This window comes from Balaenoptera physalus, assembly GCF_965194825.1.
Source record: "Balaenoptera physalus genome assembly, contig: HAP1_SCAFFOLD_690, whole genome shotgun sequence".
NCBI lineage: Eukaryota > Metazoa > Chordata > Mammalia > Artiodactyla > Balaenopteridae > Balaenoptera > Balaenoptera physalus.
In genome coordinates this window covers 504,770-516,474 of record NW_028126069.1, presented here as the reverse complement: position 1 = coordinate 516,474, position 11,705 = coordinate 504,770, and the positions used below count along the sequence as shown (strand labels likewise).

At 37.2% G+C, this 11,705-nt stretch overlaps 1 long non-coding RNA gene across 1 annotated transcript; it reads left to right on the top strand.

The window, feature by feature from the left end:
* The first annotated feature begins 2,375 nt into the window (after positions 1 to 2,375).
* Positions 2,376 to 5,898, top strand: LOC309653622. Its single transcript, XR_014259282.1, has 2 exons — positions 2,376 to 4,171; positions 4,942 to 5,898. It is a non-coding gene; the product is annotated as an uncharacterized lncRNA (long non-coding RNA).
* The last annotated feature ends 5,807 nt before the right edge of the window (positions 5,899 to 11,705 follow it).

The window sequence follows — 11,705 nt, the reverse complement described above, 5'->3', positions numbered from 1 at the left end:
TGGGGGAAATGTTCCAATTTTAACTATTTTGCCACTTTTCAAACATGTAGGGTCACTGATCCCATAGTAAAAATAAGATCTGTGAAGTCCAGATAAAAATAGTTTTGTGTCACCCTGACAATCACATAACACAAAAGAAAAAACTATTATGAGATAAATTTTACTGAGTTTCATACTTATCAAGAAGTGTTTCTATGTTAAACTTCTGAGTCTTATTCTACAAGTTCTTTAGGAACAAACACTTCAAATATATTCATAGAAAACCCTCTTTATTTATAATTTCATTCTTCCAATATTTATAGTTACTATGACAGGCCATTTCTCCATGTCCCATCCCATGATTCTCTGCTCCCATTGAACATTTGGAAATTGGTGGCATGAGCAGGAAAGTGAAGCAGTTTTTGAGATTACTGAATAATGTTGACGTTATAAAGACTGCTTTCTTCCACAGTTGACAAACTTATTGTGGTACCGATGGTTGGATACTACTCTTAGAGATGAAAAAGGTCTTAAGGAATCTTCCATATTCCATTCACCAATCTGTGTTCTTGTTCAAAGCAAAATTAATTCCTTTCAAAATTCACATATTAGCTTAATAATAATTTTTAATCTTAAAATAATCTATCTGTGAGAATGGGAATTTTTGGTGGGAAAAAGTGACAGAAGATGGGAGAAGAAGAGAATTCATAGAAAGACAAAACAGAATTTTTTAAATGGTGGGTACAAACTTCTGTTTCCAACTATATCAGTTTACCTTAGGAAAACATACTAGAAAGGCCAGATAAATCATAAGCAACATTTGACTGTGAGCGTTAGAAAGCTACTGAGGTAGCCATGACCTAGAAGAGTAAAGTAGAGAAAGAAACTCACTGAAGTGAGAACAATATTGTGCACATGCTTTTCTAGTCCAGTCATTTAGAAACTACCGATGAAGAGCAAAAGTCTGAGAAACCAAATGTGACTCCTAAGAGGCAGAAAAGCCAGTAGATCTTAGGACAATGTCATAGGACTAAGGAAACCAGAGTTGGAATTGAGAAAAAACAAGGCAGCTAGAATTTTAAGGACCAAAATCACAGAGAGAGTAAAGATTCAGAGAACTGAGCTGGATTCAGCAACAGTGTTCCCTTGCAGTAGTTTCCATGTATAAGTAGGTAGACAAGGCAAGATGCTAAGAAGTCAAACAAAAGCTAACTGAAGTCAAAGCAAAGACTTAGTTGGCTCATAATGCTGAAGAGACAAAACGGGGGTTCAGAACCTATGAAAGATTTCTGGCCCAGTGGAAAACTAATGATATGAACTAGGACATTGAAAGTCTGTACATATGTGTGTGTGTGTGTGTGTGTGTGTGTCTGTGTGTTAGGAAGGTTGATGCAACGTCTACATTGAACCTGATAAAGAAGGAAAATGAGTATGAAGTTGGTCCAGTGACTGAGGTGATCGTCCCCTCTGCTCCCTACCTAAGAATAGGAAATTCTCTCCTCAAGAAAATACAGTTGACCCCTTGAACAATGTAGGGGTTAGAGACGCTGACTCCCTGTGCAGTCAAAAATCCACATATAACTTTATGGTCGGCCCTTCTTATCTGTGGTTCTGAATCTGAGGATTCAACCAACCACAGATCATGTAGTACTGTATTACTTATGGAAAAAAAATCCATGTATAAGTGGATCTGTGCAGTTCAAACCCAGGTTGTTCAAAGGGCAACTGTAATGTCATTCAGATTCTCTACAACTTGTCATATCCCAAGTCTGGTATTCATTCACTGAAGAACCACCAAGACTACCAAGAAAAGGAGAATTAAATGAATGAAAAACAAAACAGAATCAGAATCATAGATGACCTAAACATTAAAGTTCATACATATTTTGGTAAATGTTATCAAGTTCAAGAAAATAGATGACAAGGTGGAGAATTTAACTTGACAACCAGAAAGTAGAAACTGATTGAAGTTGAACTGATAGAAATAAAAATTATACGAAATTTAAAACTCGGTAGTGGATTGGACACAGGTAAAGAGAGGTAAGTGAACTGGAAGATAGAGTAGTAAAAATATTAAGACTAAAGCATGGGAAACGAAAAGAATAAGAAGTACACAAAAGCGCATTTGAGACATATGGGCCACAGGAAACATTTTTATCATATGTGTAAACTGGAGTCCAAAGAAAAAAGGAGAGAGAGATTGGGATGAAAACAGTATTTCAGAAATAACAGCTGAGAGTTGTCTAAAACTAAAAAGAATATATGGAGCCATACATTCAATAAGCACTAAAAAAAATGCAACAAGAATAAATACAAAGAAAACCACACCTAAGATCACCACAGTACAATTCATGAATAACAAAGAAAAACATGACATCTTAAAAGCAGCCCCAGGAAAAAAGAGATTCCTTTCAAAGGAACAACAGGATTAAGATTACAGCTTACTTCTCAACGAAACTGATTGGATACTAGAAAATAATGGAATAACATTTTTAAGTGCTAAAGAAAAGAGCTGCCCATTGGGAATTCTAGACGCAGAGAAAATGTTGTTTGGAAGGAAAGATGAAATAAGGAAATTTGCAGACAAACAAAATTTAGAAAATATGTTCTCATCAGAACCGACTGAATTAAATTATAAATGGAGACCCGCAGGCAGAAGGAAGGTTATCACAGATGAAAATAAGGACTTTATAAAGAATTATGTATAACAGAAAGGATAAATAAGTGGATAAACCTAAATAAAATCTAACTGCACAAAAGAGTAATAATAAAATATATCAAAAATTAGAATGCATTAAAAACAAATGGAAGAGGAAAAAAGTAGTCAGAAATTTAAGATCTCAGCATTGCTTGAGAAGCAGTAAAAAAGCTAATAAGTCATGGTACATGTGTAACTGCTACTTATGTAAAAATAACAAGCTAATACAAGGGAAAATGGAATTTGAAGAAATCTAAAAGGAAGAAAGAAGAGCAAAAGGAACATAACAAGGTGGGACAAATAGTAAACAAGGAGTAAACGGTCTATAAGAAAATACATTAACTGTAAATACTCAAATTAAAGGACAAGGATTATTGGAACAAACAAAAAACCTAATTCTATGCCACTTACAAGAGACAAGAGTCAGACTGTAAATTAAAGGATTCAAAAATTATGTCATAACAACAATAAATACAATTGAAGATTTTTTAATGTTAACACAGATTTGAAAGCAAAAATTATCACTGGCGATAAGGCAGGATAATAAAACCCACTGTTACTTTACAAGGAATATATTATATATCTAAACTTCAATGCAGTATATGAAGGGAAATTCCAAAAAACTAAGTCGAAATAGAATAATCTAAATTACCTAGATCAGTAACATAGAACCACAACAACAAATCAGCAGGTGATAGAAGATCTGAATACCATCATTAAAAACTCTGGCCTAAATTTACATAAAACCCTGCACCAACAATGATGGAATATATATATTACGCAGAAATTTTTAGGTGCACGTGGCACATTTATAAAACTGACTATATGCTGGTTATAAAACAAGACTCCGAATAAGCAAGAAATTAAAAAATATATAACCAATATTTTACCAAATAGTTGGATATTAAAAACATACTTCTGATCATTATGTAGGTCAAAGATAAAGTTGCAATGGGAATTAGAATTTTATTAATTGAATGATAATGAAAATATGCCATAACAAAACCTGTGGGTTGCAAATAAAGCTGTGGTCACAGAGAAGTTTATGTATTCAAATTATGTTCTCTAAATGTAAGAGGGAAAGGAATAAAGCAACTAGAAGATAACCTGTCACCCTGAGGTAGGCAGCTCCTGAACTGTACCTGGTGGGGAAGGCAGGGCAGAACTTCAGAAGGCCAGCTGAGAGCACGGTGAACACCATGTCAGGAGCAGTCTCCAAGAAAGAGCATTTAATGTACAAAAGGATGACTAAAATATATTTAAGAGCTAGCACCCTGACTCCTCTTAAGGATGACTTACGTTGCCGGGGAAAAAATAAGAAGTGCTCAATGTAGAAGGTGAATAACTTTGTAATTCCCAGGAAAATCTTGGTACCAGGACCGCAGAATGAAGAACTTGGAGTCCCCGTGGCTAATCCAGCGGAGGGAAAAGGAGAAACACAGACGGGAGAGAAAATAAAGGGAACCCTTGGTGCTGCTGCAGGCCCAAGTCCAGGTATGTGCTCTCTATCTCCACATCTTAAATAAAAGCCACCATGTTCCTCAGTCTTTCAGGTACTTAGAATTTCTCTTTAGAACCTGAAAATGGGGTCAGGTTTCCTGTCTGCATTGCTACAGTACAAAATAGAGGCAGGATGCTTGAAATAGTTCTCCATCTGGCAGAGGAGGCCTTGAAGCTGTGAGCCACTCACTGGGAACCAGCAGGACATGAAGGATTCTTGAGCAGATCTGAAGCTACTGGGAGGCCTTTCAGGAGTTAAATCCCATAGTAAATACTGTACCTTCAATGGCCCCTTCTCCCTCTCTGTCCAGTCTTCCTCCACTCGCGTGGGGGCCCAAAGGGGTTAAATGAGCACTCTTTGACTTGTACTTGGTGGTCCCAGAACTTGACTTGGGCTTGGAGACTTCCATGAAAAGTCTGCCTTCCATCTGCTGGCTTGCGTTTCTTGGTCTCTCTGCTCCAGGCTAATTCCTTCAACCTGCTTTTTCTATTTCTGCCAATACTCCCCCTCTCCAGACCTTCCTAATGCTCTTCTGGGGCGGGAGGAGGCTTACTGAGGGCAATGTGTATTTCTAGAGGGAGAGGTGACCACATGACTTCACAGTGCTCGTCCCCTTGATTATTCAGTTTCTGTCTGGATTAGTCGTGGGTGTTTGTGCACCCCAGCCTCACCCCCAGGAGGCTTTAGAACACTGTCCTTATCTCAGCACTGAGCCTCTCTCTAGCCTCCTTCCCTCTCTCTCCTTACCCACCTTTACCCACAGACTCGCAGGCTTTCTGGACCTCTGAGGAACAGAAGCACTTCACAGAACCTCTGCTACAGAACCAAACATATTGAAATGACTCTTTACGAAGATATTGAAACAACAGGAAAAGAATACATGACGATTGTTTCTCCTGAGAGTTCAATTACCTAGGGGGCCTTTAGCAAACTTTGATTGATACATCTAACCCTTCCTTCCTTGGCAATAGCTGATCACACTGTGAGGAAAACAAATTAGAGAATGGAAAAATAATATTTGGATTTCAACGAAATAATAAAAATGCAGGGAGTATCTTTGACTTTTGCAAGGTGAGAAGAGAGTTTACATTTTGATTATTTGATGGCAGGAATCCCTTTTAAAACAGGGCCAGTCTGCATGATGCATTTAAAAATCAACCTTTTCAAATATAGCCATAACCCCCACAAGATTTCTTGATTTCTCTGGGGTCAGATAAACCATCACATATCACAGTGGTGCCCTGTACATGAAAGTGATAAACATAATCTGGAAGCACAGCAGTGGCTAAAAATATGGAGCTGGCAGCCATTCGCTGAAATGATTTTTTGCTTTTAATTCATTGCATAAAATGCTCATGTCCAAATTCAGGCAGGTAGATCTTACCAACCATCAAGAGCTTCAACCCTGCTAACAGTTAAGTATGCACTTTTAAACCCTACTTTGACTGCTCCAGAAACTTACTGGGTTTCTTTAATGCCTCTGTTACTATTTCCTTTGTGTCATTTTGTTTTTCTTTCAAAACATAGCTGTGTGACCTTGGGGAAGTTATATTATTTCCTTGAGACTTGGTTGCCTTCTCTGTGAATATCTGGGTATAATTTTAGTATTGCTCAATAGAATTTTCAGTGATAATGAAAATATTCTATATCTGTACCATGCAATGCAGTACTCAGTAGCTACATGGAGCTAGTAAACATCTTTGAAATATGGCAAATGCAATTGAGGAACTGAATTTTTAATCTTATTTTTAAATTTGTTTAAATATAAATAATGCCATGTGGCTAGCATCTGTTGACAGTACAGATCTACATAATATTTTAAGGACACTCTCCACTCAAAAACTCTACCATTCATTAACTCAACCTAAATATTTTTGCCCTGTGACAAACAGAAAATAATTTATGCTTCCCTTGAAATTATCTGTCAAGACCTTTATCAGTTTGGGGTCATTCTATTCTTAAAATTGACTTGGCTTTATGAAACTTTAATAATGTTGGAGTTTCCTGCCCTTGGTACCACCTTTGTGATGATGGGAAATATTGTGGATGATCAAGGACCATTTCAAGAGATCATGGAGAGAAACCTCCTCCTGGATTTAATTTCATTATGAGGATGTCAAAATGCTAAATTACTTAAAATAAAACCCGTACCGTTTTTATGCTAAGTTATATTCTACATGTAGCTGGAAAAATGTTAAAAATATTTTTAAAGAACTGCACATCTATTTTTGAAGCTGATTTGGCTGTTCAAGGCTTGCTAGCACTTTATCCATCTCAGTACTATTTCACTTCGTAAACAAATGCAGTTGCCATAATTGCTGCATATGTGTCTGTGTGTGTTCCCTTCTAGGTTATATGTTTTTGAAGTTGGAAACTATACTTATATCACAGCCCCTATGTAGAGCACAATATCCATTGCTAATTCAGATTGTGTTTTAAGATATGAGACAAAATTTAAGACTTTTATTATAGTCATAAACATCTAGCAAACCAACCAGAAAATAAAAGCTAATTTTCGATTGGTTGGCCAAGAACAAAAAAGAGAGGAATACCTAGTGCAAAACCATATCTCTAATAACTACTGTTGGATTTAGAGCACACACATGCTAATAAACTTATTTTAAAATAACTTCTTATCAAAGATTTGAGGTTGGACCTGAAAAATTATATCAGAAGTGAAAGTAATCATGTGGGCTGACCAGCCAGGATCACACAAAGTAAGTGTATACTATATATAAAATAGATAAAACTACGAGGTCCTACTGTATAGCGCAGGCAACTATATTCAATACCTTGTAATAACCTATAATGGAAAAGGATCTGAAAAAGAAATATATATATCTGAATCACTTGGCTGTACACCTGAAACACAACATTGTCAGTCAACTATACTTCAAGTAAAACAAAACAAAACAAAGTAAGTGTAAAGGGAAGTATAGTTTTATAAATTCACCTCTGATATCCAATGGACCAACTGAAAGACAACAGAAACTACCACTTTCTAGGAGACAGGACACGGCCAGCAAACTAGGCCGTTACCCTCGGTAACGGTCATACCTGCCAAAAAATATACAGACTAGCCTGCATTCATGAATACATAGGAATTCTTCATTTATCTGGCATTATTAGGCAATGAGGTATTGTATGTTAGGAGAAGTTTTTTTTAAATGACAACTTTAAGAGGAGTTATTTTAACCTTCACTCGGTAATTTTTTTCTAAAATTAAGAAATGTATCCACTGGTGTATCTAATATTTCCTTGATAACTCGGGGTCATCAGTTCAATCAACATTTGCATGAATAATGCGAATGGAAACAAGACAGGCATGCTTACTGAAACTGAAAATGACATAGCACTGGCTGGAATAACTGATGAGACAGCAAGATAAAAACAAAAATGAAAACAAACCGTGATCAAGAAACAATCAGTCAGGTTCTGACTTTCTGTACTTCGTTTCAAAAAGCGATACCACAAATCCCAGCGAGAGACTCCAGCATCATTAGCTTTCTTTCTCCTTTGTTTCCACTTTCCTTTCCTTTTTCTTCTACCCTAGATTGTTCCAGGAAGTGTTTATAGTTGCTCGCCAGACAAATTCTACTACTTGCTTTCTCTCACGCAAACTTCACCATATGTCCATGTGATAAACAGTGTGGAGGTAAAAGACAATTCATCACAGGGACATCTCCTATGAAAAGAAAATTAGAAACTAGCTTCTAAACATGCAGAGAGAAGGGCATGGTGTCAGGCCCTAATTTCCTTGCGAATTCCTCTCCCTTTCTAATAGACGTTCTTATTTACCCAGATCCCTTTTTATTGGAGTCCTATTCCAGACTGCTCCACTCCGCCCATCCTCATCCTGTAAAATACATTCACACTCTTTTGTGACCCTACTTATTTGCCCATTAAATAATCAATCATAGAACTGTCGGAATTAAATAGAGAGAGAAATTAAAACACTGGAGTCACTTGGAGGGTTTAAGCAGCTCCACCAGAAAATACCGGGCATGGATGTAAAGAGGCTGCACGGGACTTGCGCTTGTCCAAGTTCTTTCTCAAGAAGTACCTGAAATAAGCCTAAATTCAGAGTTAATCAGATTGGCCTGCTTTCTCAGGTGAACTGGAATTCATTGCTCTTTCCCCTCAACTCCCTGATGTCAGTGGCACTTTCTGGAGATGAGGGGGACTTCTCTGCCTACTGCAGAAGCTCAGTTCCCCCCACCGGGCCCACTCCCTGTCTGAAATCCCACACTTGAGGCCAGATGCCAGCCTTCCCAGAACATTCGTGGTCTCCTTTCAGTTTTTGAACTGCTCAGATTGAGTCCCTGTAGACTCTTTCTCAGCCTGAAACCTGATCTTCAACCCCTTTCCCTGACCTCGATGGTTACCTTCCTACTTTACGCCTCAGGTGCTTTAGCCATAAAATGATATATTTGCCCTTAATTCTAAAGTCTTCTTTCTAAAGCTCTACAATGTGGTGGCTCCTTGAAAATGTTTCTCTTGCTGGTTTGAATTCTGTAGAGAATTAAAACCACAGCTACTCTAAAAGACAGTAAGTTACGTTGGATAAGGAAAGTGTGCTTTTGTAGTTAGAGTAACAGGGATGGAAGACGACTTAGTATGTTTTAAGATACTTCTAATCCATTCTCATGAGAGTCAGGGGAAGAAGGGGAAGAGAGTTAATAAAACACCAAACGATTGTGACAAATTAAGTTCACCAAGATGTAGCTGATCAGTTACTACTTGAATAAGCCACACATATCCAATTCAAGTTTTCCTTTATTTTTCTGAGAAGGGATCCCAGTGAACTGAGTCCCATGTTCAGTAACTCCACGTTCAATGGCTTAGTCTTTAAAAACTGTTATGTTGCTGGAAGAAGAAATATTGCCCATCAGTCCTAACTGATGTTTAGCTATCACACACATTTGAAGTAAATTTATTACTTTGCCTGATCTCAGGGTAATACATTCCAAAGGGGCAAAGAGCACACGAAAATTTATGGAGTCTCCATCTTCTACACTAAAGTGTGCAATAAATTACATATTATTTGGCCGTGAAATTCACAAGCCATAGGAACCACACCATTAGCAATGTATACAGTGGTCAACAGCAGGTAATGATAATGATATAAAACAAAATAGACTGTGTATGTTGGCACTGCTGCCAATAAAGCAATCATTAAATGCATTCATACGCATCTACGTACGCTAGGTAAGCTCTTTGAGGGCTATTGCTATGAATTCGACATACCTGTCAGGATATTATAGCCCAGTTTCTATGGCCTGTACTCAAAGACGCTGAGAAAGGGTTCCTGTGGGTAAATTCAGACCTTTTCTCAATATAGAATTTGGTCAACATGCATTCTGAACAGCAACATTTCACACTGCTTTCAATTTTCCTACACTAATTGCCACCTCAACAAATGCAGGATTAAGTATAATGGATTATAAGAAGTTAGGAAGGAAAGATGGAAGAAGAGAAGGAAGGTAGAAAAAAGGTGGGTATGGAGTACTTCAACATTTATGTAAAGAGTGGACCTAAAACTAACCTGAGGTTACCCTCAACTATTAGCATATGCTATAGAAACTTAAATGAAAAAATTTTAAAAACCTGCAAGGGAAACTCAAAGAGTCTTTGTTTTTTTTTACTTTACTGCATATACACGTCCATTTTAAATAGTCTATGTGCTTATATCCAATAAGAGAGCATTGTTTTGCAAGGCTATTTGGGTTCTATCAGCATGTAAAGGTCGGACAACTCAACTTGAGCAGAGTTAGCCTTCAGATGAATAATTGCTTCTTTCAGGTTGTGAGCATTTGAATTTTCCAGAAATGTTTCCCAAAAATTTAAAACTAAAAGAGTCCTAGGACAGCGTCCTTTAGAAGTTTTATAGTATCAAGGTTTTTGGGGGAAGAGTATCCTTGTCAATTATCAACACAATGATTCCAAGCAGGTCAATTTATGCTGAGAATATTACATAACGGAACCCACTTCACCTCCAGTATACTGACAATGATCTTCCTTACTTCAACCTTGTGCTTCTTAGTAAAGTTGAAAATACTGAGCCAAGAACAGACAGTGACAATGCCAGAGACCCAGATGTACCTGTAGGTGCCTTCAGACAAAATCAGCCACCCAGGCTGAAGTCCTGGTTTAAAACATCCCAACATGAATGAATCTCAAAAACCATATGCTGAGCAAGTGAAGCCAGATCAAAAGGGCACCTACTGTATTATTCAACTGACATGAAATTCTAAACTGGGCAAAATTCATCTCTAAAGATAAAAAACAGATCAGTGGTTGCCTTGGGGTGGGAGATGGGGATACTTTTGCAAAAGCCTAGGAGGAAACTTTCTCGGGTTTTAGAATTGTTATCTATCTTTATGGGGGTGGTAGGTATACAAAGGTATACATTAATTAAAAGCCACTGAACCGTTAGCTAAAAATGTCTGCATTTTGTTGTATGCAAATGATACCTTAGTAAGGTTGACTACAAAATGAACCCAAAACAAAACAAAGCAGAAGAAAAACCTCTCAAGACCTCAAAGGAAATACACTGTTTTCTTCCAGGGTACCAGATTGGAAATAAGGCATTGGTCTGTTCTACCCTCAGATTATCCCTAGGATTATGTAGTCTATTTTAAAGCACTAGAGTCCCCTATCAGAAAAACTCACCCCATGTTTAATTACTTTGATTTCTTCTCTGCCTCTTCTCCCAACACAGTGAAGTCATTTACGGAAGAAAAACCAGCTTTTTCCAACTTTGCATCATCACATATTCTTTCCAAAGCTATTATTTATGGAATAAAATTTGGCTACACTTTGTAAAAATCTAGCTTTTTGAGCCTTACAAATCTTAACGGTTAACCTATTGCCTCCATTGGAATTTGGGGAAAAAATTATTTTGCAAATGAATAGCTGAGATTTGACATTTTTGTTTTTTTGTGATTTTCTCTTCCCCTAAGAGAGAAGTGAGTAGGAATGAGAAACACATACATAAAGAAAAAAAATTATCTTGCTGCCTTTGCATGGTTATAATTTATAGGAGGCCCTCTTCAACAATAATCTATCATCAGAATCAATAAAATATAATCTCCATGAAGGCCAGGCCAGGATATTTGTCTCTTTTTCAGCAGATTGCAATACAAACCACATTCATGGATATGCTTCGTGATGATCTTTGTAATACTGTAACGGTTGACCATTTCCTCATGCCTTTTCACCTTAACTTAAACCTGCTTTTTCACTGATGACCTCACATTTCCTTCTCTATCACTTGGTTGTCGGCCTCTTTTCCAACTCCAACTCCAACTCGCATTTCACTCTGGAACCAAAGGAAGACTCACACCTTCCTGCTTTTTAGTGATACCTCAAGGTCATTACCGTATTGTGATCACCCTGAAGAATAGCCAGACAATTGTTATTTCAGAGCCATCTGACAGTTTGTAGCTCTAAAAATTAACTAAGGACTGCATTTGTCAAAAATATCCTAGTTTAAGATTTTGGTAATACAGCAACAGTAATTCTGAA